General features: G+C 47.9%; 1 protein-coding gene and 1 pseudogene across 13 annotated transcripts in view; both read right to left on the bottom strand.

The window, feature by feature from the left end:
- LOC117355233 (zinc finger protein 271-like) overlaps window positions 1-13,731 on the bottom strand; it is a 906,970-nt gene that overhangs the window by 203,040 nt on the left and 690,199 nt on the right. The gene's annotated exons all lie outside the window — the stretch shown is intronic.
- LOC117355859 overlaps window positions 1-13,731 on the bottom strand; it is a 127,068-nt pseudogene that overhangs the window by 31,953 nt on the left and 81,384 nt on the right.

The following is a 13,731-nucleotide window of genomic DNA, read 5'->3' as shown; positions in this document are numbered from 1 at the left end:
GATCCTAATAGGACAGAAACAAATTTGTCCTCATGTTATTCTCTAGCAGTGTGAAACATGAAGACCTTCATGGACTCATTTGTGTTCATCACACGAGACAAACATAATCAAAATTATCTTTATAATGATGGTCCACTACTGCTAATAGACATGTAAATGTATCCATTACTCAGTGAGAGCAGGGTCTGATAGTTCTCCTCCATCACCTCCCTGTAGAGCTCCTTCTGCTCTTCATCTAAATACTCCCACTCCTCCTGGGAGAAAGAGATAGCGATGTCCTCAAACTTCACCTGCATCTGAAACAGAAACCAGAAACACACTCAGCATCTTCTGCAGCACTTACAGAAAGAGGCCTCCTAGGGTTGATGCTCATGTGTTGGTGGAAAATTTACTGGATGTACATAATTTACTTTCACATAACACACAGTCCCAGGCTCTTGGGGGGTCTTTAGGCGGGCCTGCTTGTGGGGCTGTCCGCTGCGGGGCTCCGTTGGTGGTGTCACCCACCTGTTGAGAATATCTGCCTGCTGCCCCTGGATAACAACTGTTACGGTAAGTAACTGTGCTATCTAATACCTTCGTTTTATATACCGTATCATCCCTGCACACACACTACTACCATCCTGCCCCTGATGTACCACTAGAGACCAATCTTCCATATCAGCGGAGCTGCACCTCAGATGAGACCTTTGCTCCCACAGTGGAAATCTTTAGTTAGTCCTGAGGTGGAAAAGAGACTTTGCATTACAAGAAAAGAGTTTTTAAAAATTCTTAAACATCGTTATTCACATTGTCAAATGTGACACGGACAAGAGGTCATGGACTGAAACTGAGGGGCAACAGATCCAGGACAAATGTCAGGAAGTTCTGCTTTACACAGCGAGTGGTGGACGCCTGGAATGCTCTCCCGGAGGAGGTTGTGACGGAGACCACCATTCGGGGATTCAAGGGCAAGTTGGATGCACACCTTCTTGCGAATCACATTGAGGGATACGGGTAAACAAGGGATTCATCAGGGAACACCTGGCTTGGCCTCCGCGTGTGCGGGTCGCCGGTCTAGATGGACCTAGGGTCTGATCCGGTGAAGGCATTTCTTATGTTCTTATGAGCATGTTTTTCTAAAATGTGGGCAATTTAGAATTCAGCCTTTTCTGCATGCGATTTGTATACCTTTTAGCACTGTGATTTTACCACTGATTTTCTAGTGCTAAATACTTCTACTACATTAGGAGTAAGATTAGCATGGAAAAATCAGCCAAACCATCACACTAAATTTTTATTTATTTTAAATTCAATTTTCTATACCCTTCTCCCAAGGGAGCTCAGAAAGGTTTACATGAATTTATTCAAGTACTCAAGCATTTTTCACTTTCTGTCCCAGTGGGCTTACTATCTAATGTAGCTAGGGCAATGGGAGGATTAAGTGTCTTGCCCAAGATCACAGGGAGCAGTGTGGATTTGAACCCACAACCTCAGGGTGCTGTGGCTTTAACCACTGCATCACACCCCCCCTCCCCAATGACAACACAGCTTACTGTATTTGCCCCACTGTATCCTGGCACCAGGCAGGAAATACAGCCAGACCAGGGACAATCCAGACAAACACAAAAATGTTGACATGGTCCTGTTAATTTATTTTCTTTCTTGTTAGACTTTTTACCCTCTGACTCACTTTGATCCCTATTATGTGGAGGGGCCAATAGTTTTCCGCCCTTATTCCCAAACCGATAGGGCCGGTACTTATAGTGGGTGAGTGATTTCCACGCCCGCTGATGCAGGAGCGAATTAAGGGCCACCTGGTATTCCATCAACTCCTGTCTGTGCGTAGGGCTACCTGTACAGCCATACCGCTGCCGCGCCCTGGTAACGTCCCTCTCCAAGCGCAAAATTTTCAGATCCCGGGCCTTCTTAACATGACTACTATAGCTTAAGGTATCCTCCCGCAGCACCGCCTTCGCTGCTTCCCAGAAGAAGATAGGATCCTCTTCCACATGGGCGTTATGCCGCTTATCATCTTTCCAAGAAGCCAACAACCGCTCCCGATAACTAATATCTCCATACAAGGCTAGCAGGAATACCCAACGCCATGCCCTCCCAGTCCCCCTGCCACCGCACACTAACCCAGGCATGGTCCGAAACAGTATACGGTCCAATATCCGCCCTCTCAATGCCCCTGAATATGGACTCAGCAAACCCCAATATACCATTGTGTACCATGTGCCCGGGACAAGTATGTGAAATCCTTTTCATCATCATACAACACCCTCCAAGCATCATGTAACTCTAAGTTGTCACTAAATTTTTGTAGCTCCCTCTCCCCAGCCTGACAAGAGGTCCCAACTGACCCAGTATAATCCAGGCGGGGATCTCGGACAGCATTAAAATCTTCCCCAATTATAAGAGAATTCTGAGAGAAGGGCAACAGCAAGCGTGTCAATTTGGCATAAAATGCTGGATCAAATTCATTGGAAGCGTAGACACAACAGAACACCATGTCTCACTGCTCAAAGCACCCCCCGACAGAGCACATATCTGCCCTCCCCATCCCTAGCCAAAATTTGCAGATTATCAATGAGGCCCTTTCGAAACAATATCGCCACCCCCCTACGTTTCACCAGTGCTGAAGTCGCTACACACTCCCCCACCCACCACTGTTTCAGTTTAGCATGCTCAATATCATTCAAATGAGTCTCCTGAAGGAATGCCACATTCACTTTGTGATGCTGCAACTGCTGTAAAATTTTAGAGCGCTTAACCAGGGAATTAATCCCCCATACACACATTCCAGGTTACCAAATTAACTAGGATCCACCAATATCAACCACTCTGCATTCACCTCCACTGATATATGTGCGGCCCAGCCACCCCAGCCCCTGACCAGGCTCCACCAGTGCACCATTCTATCACCCAAAACCAAATAGGGGCAGAGAGTACCCTATTTATTTCCTAACCAGACTTTCTCCCCTGGATCAAAGCTACCGCTCATCTTACTAAATTCATTACTCCTCATTATCACTACTCTGTATTCTCTGATTGTACAACGTCTTCCTCACAATTTGTGCTCAGTTATGCAATGTAATCTGTCAAAATTATATTGCATCCTATGTAAATCTACCTCACAATTTGTACTCAGTTATTCGCTGACTTCTAACCATTTGCAATGTAACATGTCAATATTATATTGTAACCTATGTATATGTTTCTTCTTGCCAATTTGCACCATGTAATCACTGACCGCTCAGTGACCTCTTCTCTATTTGTACACTGTAATTCGCTGACTGTACAGCTATTCTTCATTGTGAACCGCCTAGAAGTCGCAAGATTATGGCGGTATAGAAAAAATAAAGTTATTATTATTAATAGTTATTTTAGAAAACCTTCCAGTGCTGGAGGTCAGTAAGGCAGAGGGAGATACTTTTGGGTGTACATGTCTCATAGGCACATAACACCCAATCCCAGAGGAGAGTTCTATTTTGGGAGACCTCAGCAGGGCAGAGTGAAGGATCTCTGTGTAGATATAATTTGCATCCTCATAATTCACAGTCCCAGAGCAGGACTCAGCCAGAGAAACCAGTCCCAGCCCAAATCTCTCTCTGATCTCTCTCCTTCCCCTTTGCTCAGTGTTTGCAACAAGATCCACCTGGGCAGAAGCTCCTGCAGCCATTTCCCAGGATCACAAATGAAGGTGAGGCTCTTCCTCGGCCTCAGGCTTTGCCTCTTGCAGTGATCGGGAACCGGAAGTTTCAGCTCAATCCGGAAATTAAGGGAAGAAGACAAGACTCGTTTCCTGTTAGGCACAGGGTAATGACATCACGAAAGGGGCGGTGCTTGAAGCCGAGGGGGTTTCTTTATTGGCCCTACCCCTTTCATGAGCTGATTGGTCAGACAGTTGCTGGGGTGGGAGAGAAGTGGAAGGTTCCACACACTAGCTATGGGAGGGGGAGGATTTTCAGTTCCTGGCACTCATTGGTCAGACTGATCCTGGGGCGGGGACAGGAGTTGAAGCGGAGACGAGGAGAATCATTGCAGGGCTTTGCCTTCTTCAGGTAGGAAACGGACCCCTGCAGCCATTCTCCTGCCTTGGCTCCTCCCTCCCTGCACAGCGTCCTGTGGATCTCAGCTTGGTACAAGCTCCGCCCTCCCCTTTGTGACGTCATCAGCCTTTGTCCTATTAAAAGCCTCCAGTCCTGGCTCCTCCCTCCCTGCACAGCCTCCTGTGGATCTCAGCTCTGTCCAAGCTCCGCCCCTTCCAAGAGGCGTCTAGCAAATGTGAAGCTCCGCCCTCTCCTTTGTGACGTGCCCCCGAGAGCGAGTGAGGTACGCCCTGTGCAGTATTTTAAATTGAGTCTCCTGGAAGTAAACTGCCTTATATGTAAGTAAAGGGACTGGAACAGGGATCTCAAAGTCCCTCCTTGAGGGCCGCAATCCAGTTAGGTGTTCAGGATTTCCCCATTGAATATGCATTGAAAGCAGTGCATAGATCTCATGCATATTCATTGGGGAAATCCTGAACACCTGACTGGATTGCGGTCCTCAAGGAGGGACTTTGAGACCCCTGGACTGGAAGAACTGATGGAGATCGTGGGGCGTAGCCCCCAACCCCCACTCCAATGGGACCACTCCCCTGCCAGAGAAGTCAGAGTCTTCCTCCAAACACAGCCTACCCGCTGCATACTCGAGATCTACTGCCATGCCAGGTTTTTGGGATAGCCGCAATAAATATGCATGAGAGAGATTTGCCTGCATTGCTTTCTTGGTATGCAAATCTCTCTCATGCATGTTCATTGTGGATATCCAGAAAACCTGGCCTGCCAGTAGATCTTGAGGACCGGACTTGGGCAGCCCTGAGGTAGAGATTCTATTGGAAGAGGCGGGGGTAGACAGAAAAATCTTGTCCAATTTACCCAAGATCCAGGGGTCCCCATGAGCCCTGTGAACTGATAAATAATAATGGTGAATTTGACTGTACTTGTAAAAGTGGGTGGCAGGTAACCCCCAAGAATCTCTTAATTGTGGGAGGGAGGGGAAAAGGCCCCCTCTCCATAGCAAGGACGACATTCAGAGTAACATCCCTCTCCACTCGACCTGCAAACCAGCAAGTCCATGCAACCCGGGAGTGAAATCAGGGTTACACAGGAGTGACAAGAAAGGGGAGGCAGTTGGCACCCGGCCCTGCTGCAGTCTCCACCACTTCCATGCTTGGCGAAAGGGCAGCATAAAATGAAAAGGGGCAATCCAGCTCCCCCAGAGCCCCGTCCTCCCCGATGAAGAAAGTAAGAAAAGGTGTAGGGTAAACAGCATTCCGTGAGAAGGGCAGGGGGGGAATAACGCCTCATAGACACCAGTTGTTCATGTATCCAGCGAAGCAATGCTGCAACGTTGTAAGTGCGGACATCCGGGAGACCCAGACCACCCCTCTCCCGACACTGAGATAGTTTCAGAAAGCTAATACGTGTGGACTGACACCCTCCTCCTCCTCCCCCCCCAATAAATGTCCGGATAACCAAATTGTAGAACTGTTCATCAGCATCCCAGGACTCCAAAAAGGTGGGCCCAAGATACCATATCAAAGGCCTTTTCTACATCTAGACTCGTAATCAAAGCCTGATCAGCAGGTACATGAACATAAGAACATAAGAACTGCCTTCTCCGGATCAGACCTTCGGTCCATCAAGTCCGGCGATCCGCACACGCGGAGGCCCTGCCAGGTGTACACCTGGCGTAATTTATATTCCACCATATCCTTATATGCCTCTCTTAAGGAGATATGCATCTAGTTTGCTCTTGAAGCCTAGGACGGTAGATTCCGCAATAATCTCCTCTGGGAGAGCATTCCAGGTGTCAACCACTCTCTGAGTGAAGCAGAACTTCCTGACATTAGTCCTGAACCTGTCCCCCCTTAGCTTCATTACATGTCCTCTAGTCCGTGTCAAATTGGACAATGTAAATAATCTTCTCTGCTCTATTTTGTCGATTCCTTTCAGTATTTTGAAGGTCTCGATCATATCCCCACGCAGTCTCCTTTTCTCAAGGGAGAACAATCCTAGTGTTATAAGTCTGTCCTCGTATTCCAGTTTCTCCATACCCTTCACCAGTTTTGTTGCTCGTCTCTGCACCCTCTCCAGCAGTTTTATATCCTTCTTTAGGTAGGGAGACCAATGTTGGACGCAGTATTCCAAGTGTGGTCTGACCATTGCCCTATATAGCGGCATTATAACTTTCTCCGATCTACTCGAGATTCCTTTCTTTATCATGCCCAACATTCTATTTGCCTTCTTTGCCGCTGCCGCGCATTGTGCCGACGGCTTCAGGGTCCTATCTATCAGCACACCCAGGTCCTTTTCTTGTTCACTCTTCCCCAGAGTTGCACCTGACATTGTATACTCGTATTCCTTATTTTTATTGCCTAAATGCATTACCTTGCATTTCTCCACATTGAATTTCATCTGCCATTTCTCCGCCCATGTTTCTAACTGACACAAGTCGCTCTGGAGTTTCTCTCTATCATCCTGCGATCTGATTGCCCGGCATAGTTTTGTATCGTCTGCAAACTTGATGATCTCACTGGATGTTCCTTCCTCTAGGTCATTGATATAAATATTAAAAAGGATCGGCCCAAGTACCGAGCCCTGGGGCACACCACTAGTCACTTTCTCCCAGTCGGAGAACTTCCCATTTATGCCCACTCTCTGCTTTCGGTTTTCCAGCCATTTGCCTATCCATCTTTGTATATCCCCCTCTATGCCATGGCTATGTAGTTTCCTGAGAAGTCTTTCGTGTGGAACTTTGTCAAACGCTTTCTGGAAGTCCAAATATATTATGTCCACCGGCTTCCCACTATCGATTTGCTCGTTCACGGTCTCAAAAAATTGGAGTAAATTAGTCAAACATGATTTCCCTTTCCTGAATCCATGTTGACTGGGTTTCATTAAGTCATATGCGTCCAAGTGCCGGACTATGCTATCCTTGATCAGTGCTTCAACCATCTTGCCAGGGACAGACGTAAGACTCACAGGTCTATAGTTGCCCGGTTCCCCTCTCGATCCTTTTTTGAAAATTGGGGTGACGTTCGCTATCCTCCAGTCGTCCGGTATCTGTCCAGTTCTGATTGTCAGGTTTGCAAGTTTTTGCAATAACTCTCCGATTTCAACCTTCAATTCCTTTAAGACTCTCGGATGAATCCCATCCGGTCCAGGGGATTTGTCGCTTTTAAGTTTGTCGATCTGATAGTATATCTGGTCTAAGTCCACTTCAACTGTGGTGAGGCTGTCTTCTATTTCTCCTGCAAACACTTTCTCCGCTTCAGGTATTGTTGAGGTGTCCTCCTTCGTAAAGACGGACGCAAAGAAGGAATTTAGTTTGTCTGCGATTTGTTTATCTTCCTTGACGTACCCTTTTCTTCCCTGGTCGTCCAGGGGTCCCACTGCCTCTTTTGCAGGTTTTTTCCCTTTCACGTATCTAAAGAAGGGCTTGAAGTTTTTGGCCTCCTGGGCTATTTTTTCCTCATATTCCTGTTTTGCATTCCTCACCGCCTTGTGACATTTCTTCTGATCATCTTTATGTTTGTTCCAGGCTTCGGTTGTCTTTATGCATTTCCATTTTTTGAAAGAGTCCTTCTTTTCTTTTATGGCTTCCTTCACCTGTATGGTAAGCCATGCCGGTTCTCTTTTGCTCTTTGTTCTCCGATCTTTGGAAATCTTCGGAATGTAGAGATCTTGTGCTTCTGTGATAGTATTTTTCAGTAGTGTCCATGCCTGATCAACCGTTTCAAGTTTGTCCATCATCTTCTCGAGTCGTTTTTCTACCATGGCTCTCATGCTATCGTATTTACCCTTTTTAAAGTTCAAGGTGGTGGTTAAGGTTTTGGCATGTTTCCCTTTCCTGATGTGTAGTTTAAAGTTGATTACATTATGATCACTCGTTCCCAGTGGAACTATGACTTCCACTTCTGTTATCGGTCCCGTGAGGCCATTTAGGACCAAGTCCAAGGTGGCGTTGCCTCTTGTCGGCTCTTTTACCATTTGTTCCAGGAAGCAATCCCCTAGCACCTCCAGGAACTTGGCTTCCTTGCCGCAGTTGGAGGTTGCTAGTTTCCAGTCTATCCCTGGGAAATTGAAGTCTCCCAATATAATTACATTGCCTGTCTTGCATTCTTGTTTGATTTCCTCCATCATTTCTGCGTCAGTTTCCTCCGCCTGTCCTGGTGGACGATAGTAAAGGCCAATTTTCGTATCTGCGCCATATTGACCAGGAATTTTGATCCAGAGTGACTCAAGCTTCTCTTTCCTTTCTGTTTTAACCATTTCAACAGAATCTATCCCCTCCTTAACATATAGAGCAATACCTCCACCTTTCTGCCCTATTCGATCTCTTCTATACAGTTTGTATCCCTGTAGTACTGTGTCCCATTTGTTTTCTTCATTCCACCATGTTTCTGTTATGCCAATGATATCCAATATGTCACGTCTTGCTATTGTCTCTAGTTCCCCCATTTTGTTACCCAGACTTCTAGCATTTGTATACATACATCTAAGTTCTCTTCGTGTTACCTTTTTGGACCTTCTACTCTTGGCCGTCCCTGTAGCTTCAATTTTGGTATCCTTTACTGCTCCTGTGTTATCACCCTTTTTTGCTGTGTGGTCGTCCCCTCCTATGTCTGAGTTGTCCCTTCCTGCTTTTTCTCCCTTATTGGCTGTGAGGTCGTCTTCTCTTGTGTAGGTGTAGTTGTCCTTGGCTTCTTCGTCGGGGCATCCTGCTATCCGTACCATCGACCGGTGGTCGACTGTCGGCTTTCCCCTATCTATCAGTTTAAAGCCTTCTCGATTGCCTTCTTCATGTTGCCTGCCAAAACTCTTGCTCCTTCCTTGTTGAGGTGTAGTCCGTCCTTTCTGTAGTACTTGCTTTTTCCCCAGAACGCCGTCCAGTTGCGCACGAAGTCGAAGCCTTCTTCTTCGCACCATCGTCTCATCCAGGCGTTGATTACTTGCAATTTCCCTTGTCTCTTTCCATCCGCTCTTGGTACTGGGAGGATCTCGGAGAAGGCCACCTTCACCTCCCTGATCTTCAGTTGTCTTCCGAGAAAGCGGAGCTGGCCCTTCAGCTCTTCCCTGTCATACTTCCGCCCGCTCACATCATTTGTCCCCACGTGGATAAGTACAGCGGTGTCCTCTCCCCCTGCTCCATCTATGATCCTGGAGATCCTGTTGGTCACATCCTTCACTCTTGCTCCAGGCAGACAGGTGACAACTCTGTCCTCTCTTCCTCCTGCGGTGTAGCTGTCCACATGTCGTATGATGGAGTCGCCTACGATGATCCCCATCTTCTTTATTCGGGAGTTCCTTGGGGGGCGTTGGTCCACGTCCTTGGAGTAGGGCCAGTCTTCCTTCTCCAATGATACTCTTGAAATTGTTTCCTGTTCTTTGGGTGGGGCGATGTCTTCCTGTGGTCTCACTATTCCTCCTGGTGTGCGGTTGTCTCCTACCTCGTCTTCGGTTTCTTCTGTGTTTGCATGGGTGTCTTCTCTCCTCACATCGGTTTCCTGAGTTTCCTGAGTACTCTCTACATGGTGCTGATGAGCTTCCTCTATGAACATTTCTAGTTCCTTGACATCGTCGTTTGGGCTGTACTCCACTAGAATCTTCTCCTGTGCTCGGATTCTGTCTTCGAGTTCCATCACTGTTCCTTCCAGTAGTCTTACCTGATATTTCAAGCTATCCATCTCCATGCATCGATTGCAAATGTATGCCTGGATCCCCGAAGGGAGGTAGTCATACATATTGCAGCCGATACAGAAGACCGGAAAGCTCACCTTCTGACTTCCTTGGGCTTCCATTTCTTGCTTCCCTTGTGTGTGCTTGTGTCCCTTGCCTGCTGCTTCGTTATGTTGCTTGCCTTGCTGTCTCTTTTGTGTGTGCTGTCTCCGTTCTACTTCACCTTGATTGTATATGTGGGTTTGTTCCTTTGGCGTCTGTCTCTTCCTTACCTTCTGTGTTTGTCGCTTCCTTTCTTGTGTGTGCTACCTGTGTTCTACCTTTGTCTTGTGTGCTGCCTTTGCTCTAGCTTTTCTTCCTGTAGCTTGTTTTTGTTTGTTCCTTCTGCGCCCGCTTCTTCCTTACCTTTCAGTCCTTTCTTGATGTTCTTGGTGTAGTAACTTGGCCCTTCGCAAAGGCGCTCTCGCTAAGGCGAGCGCGCGCCTTCGCCGGGCGCCGAACGGCTGGGCGCCGTTGGCTCCTCCCCTTTCAAGGGGGAGTCCGGCGCAGAAGACTGTAGCACTGTCAGCACTTTCAATAAGTTCATAGAAGCATGTCTGCCCGGAACAAAGCCTACCTGGTCCTCATGAATGAGCGTCGGGAGATACGCATTAAGACGGGTGGCCAGTATGCTTGCCAGGAGCTTAATATCTTGATTTAGTAAAGAGATGGGATGATAGGATCCTAATGCATCTAAAGGTCTACCTGGCTTCGGTAAAATGATAATATGCACCCGGTTATGTGTATCCCCAGGCAGAGTCTCTGTTTGGAGTCCCATAAAATAAGCTTGAAGAGGCAAAAGCGCCCCTGAAGCCAAAAGTTTATAAAATTCAGGACCCAACCAGTGTTCCCGCTAAGCTGCGTTGACGTGCGCACGCGCACAAAATATTACCTCGCAGCGCACATGTTTCTCGTCACAGCGCACACAGTGTAGAGCACAGTTCTTCAACCGCCGGTCCGCAAACAAAATCTTGCCGGTCCGCGAAGGATTCGGTCCCCGCCGCAACGAAAGGCCGGCGTCAGCTGACTTGCAACTTCCTGTTGCAGTCGCTGTGCCGGGACTCCTGCCTTCCACCGCGTTTGCCTCCTGCCTTGTCTCCGCACCTCCAGACCAGCAGCGGCAGCTGTGTATGCTTTTAACTTCGGCACAGAGCTGCCCCTAATCAATAGTTTAGCGCGGTTTCATAAGGCAGCCTCGGGGCCTTTGCTAGGCCGGCCCACATCGCATCATCGAAGCGGGCCGGCTATCAAAGGCCCCGAGGCTGCCTCATGAAACCGCGCTAAACTATTGATTAGGGGCAGCTCTGTGCCGAAGTTAAAAGCATACACAGCTGCCGCTGCTGGTCTGGAGGTGCGGAGACAAGGCAGGAGGCAAACGCGGTGGAAGGCAGGAGTCCCGGCAGTTAAAAGCATACAGAGCTGCCGCTGCTGGTCTGAACTCTTGGGCCGCTGAAGGAGGGCAAAAAGCAGCTGTCCTGGAGGTTTCCCTTCCTCTCGCCTTTACAGGTTCCTTTTTTCCACCTTTTTTTTTTTTTCCTTCAAACGGCAACGGGCCCCAGCATCGACATCAATCAAGTAAGTTCCACTGTCAATCAAGCGGTTCTGCTCGGCCAAAGCTTCCCCTGTGACATGAGCCACCCTCAGGGGAAAGAAAGTGACCCACAAAGGTGAGGGGAAGGGGGGCAGATGATGGAAGTTGGGGGGGGGGGAGAGAGAGGGGGAGAGAAGGGGCAGATGATGGAATGGAGGAGATGAGAGAGAGAGAGAAGGGGACAGATGATGGAAGTGAGAAGAAGGGAGAGAGAGCAGAAGGCAGATGGATGTCAGTTGAGAAGGGAGAGCAGATGCTGAATGGAAGTGGGGAAAGAACACATACTGGATGGAAGGAGGAGATAAATAAAGGGGGAAGAAAATAGTAAGATAATGGAGGGGTGAGGGAAAGGGGTGACAAGCTGTGTGTAGACACAGTGAAAAGAGGGAAACGGGACTAAATAGTAAGAAAGAATTTAATTTAGATGGAGGCAGAAAATAGAGAAGGAAGACCAGAGAAGAAAAGGGAAGAGAGAGCAGAGAATGATCAGATCTGAGTGGAGGAAATGAGAAGAGAGATATGCTAAAAACCACAGGGGGGAGGGAAGGATAGAGATGCCAGACCATGAGGGGAACAGAAGGAAGATGATGGATGCTAGACCAAATTGGGGGGTGGGGGGGGGCAGGAGGAGAGATGGCAGGGAAAGACAGACAGTGAATGGAAGGGGCAGATGCTGGACTGAAGAGACAGAGAAGGTTATCATGCTGCTGTACCGGGCCATGGTACGCCCTCACCTGGAGTACTGCGTCCAGCACTGGTACTTTAAGAAGGACACGGTACTACTCGAAAGGATCCAGAGAAGAGCAACTAAAATGGTTAAGGGGCTGGAGGAGTTGCCGTACAGCGAAAGATTAGAGAAACTGGGCCTCTTCTCCCTTGAGCAGAGGAGATTGAGAGGGGACATGATAGAAACATTCAAGGTACTGAAGGGAATAGACTTAGTAGCTAAGGCAGGGAGAACGAGAGGGCACTCTCTAAAGTTGAAAGGGGATAGATTCCATACAAACGTAAGGAAGTTCTGTGGTAGAAAGCAACATATTTATTTGGCTCATAACTTGCTGGCGCCCGATATTTTTAGCTCACAGTGAAAAAAGTTTGCTCACAACACCCGCCCGCTTAGAGGGAACACTGGACCCAACCCATCCGGACCTGGGGTCTTAGCCAATTTAAGATGCTTCACAGTGGATTGAATCTCCTCCCCTGAAATAGGGCCATTAAGAGCATCCCGTTGTGCATCAGTCAACTGCGGCACCGGCAGGTCATGGAGGAACAGTGTTCTAGCCTCCGGATCATCAGGCTGTGCGGCATAGAGATCAGTATAAATGTGCATGAATTGTCTGGTAATAGCCTGAGGATCGGTATGAAGCCCTCCCCGTTTATCCTTGATGGAAGTAATGATGTGTCAGGCCTTGGGTGGTCTGACTAGGTTAGTTAACAGATGACCCGATTTGTCTCCCCAACGATGCAACTTAAATTTGTAACAATAGATACTGCGATTAGCATGCTGGTTTAATAAATCATTAATTTGAGTCTTCAAAAGGCCTATTTGGTGCTTGGTAGCATCATACATGCCAGCAACATGAGTCCTGTGCAACGCTTGCAGTTCACTAGAAAGAGAGAAGAGTTTCTGATCGCGATGCTTCCGCTGCGCAGCCGTATATGCAAGAATGTGGCCACGCATGACCTCTTTGGCGGCCTCCCAAAATACAACTGGACCAGCGTCATCAACCGAGTTAGTCTGAACATAAGACTCCCACTTCTGATGAAGGTATGTGCGGAAGCAGTCATCCCGATAGAGGTGTGGAGACATCCGCCAAATGCAGGCGGCTTGGGAGGTGCTATATTGTAAGGATAAGCTTAAAAGAGCGTGATCAGAGACCATGGGCTCCAGAATCCGTACCGTTGATAGTTTTGGGAAAAGTGCCTCTGAGATAAGAAGATAGTCGATACGAGAGTAGACCACACGGGGATGCAAGTAGAAAGAAAATTCAGCTTCGGTCGGATGTAAAAGACGCCAAGAATCCGGAAGGCCAAGTTCTTTCATGAGGAAATTCACGCCCTTGGCAAAATGACCCCGAGAGTGTGACTTAGCCAGTTTGCAATCCCTAGAACGCTCAGCTACAACATTAAAGTCCCCCCCCCACAACAAGAGAGTTGGTGCTCAACAGTGCCAAAAGACCCACCAAAGAGGAGAAGAACCCATGAGAGTAAATATTAGGGGCATAGACGTTACGAAGTACAAGCGGGTTACCCCATAGCTCCCCAATCAAAATAATATATCAACCCTGGGGATCTGCAATTTTCCGGTGGATATGAAAGGAAATGTTTTTATGGATAAGAATGGCCACCCCACATTTGCGGGCTGTGAAAGAAGCATGCCCCTCCTGCCCC

The sequence above is a fragment of the Geotrypetes seraphini genome, chromosome 2, assembly GCF_902459505.1.
Source record: "Geotrypetes seraphini chromosome 2, aGeoSer1.1, whole genome shotgun sequence".
NCBI lineage: Eukaryota > Metazoa > Chordata > Amphibia > Gymnophiona > Dermophiidae > Geotrypetes > Geotrypetes seraphini.
The sequence above is the reverse complement of the archived record's forward strand: the minus strand, read 5'-3'. Positions and strand labels throughout refer to the sequence as shown.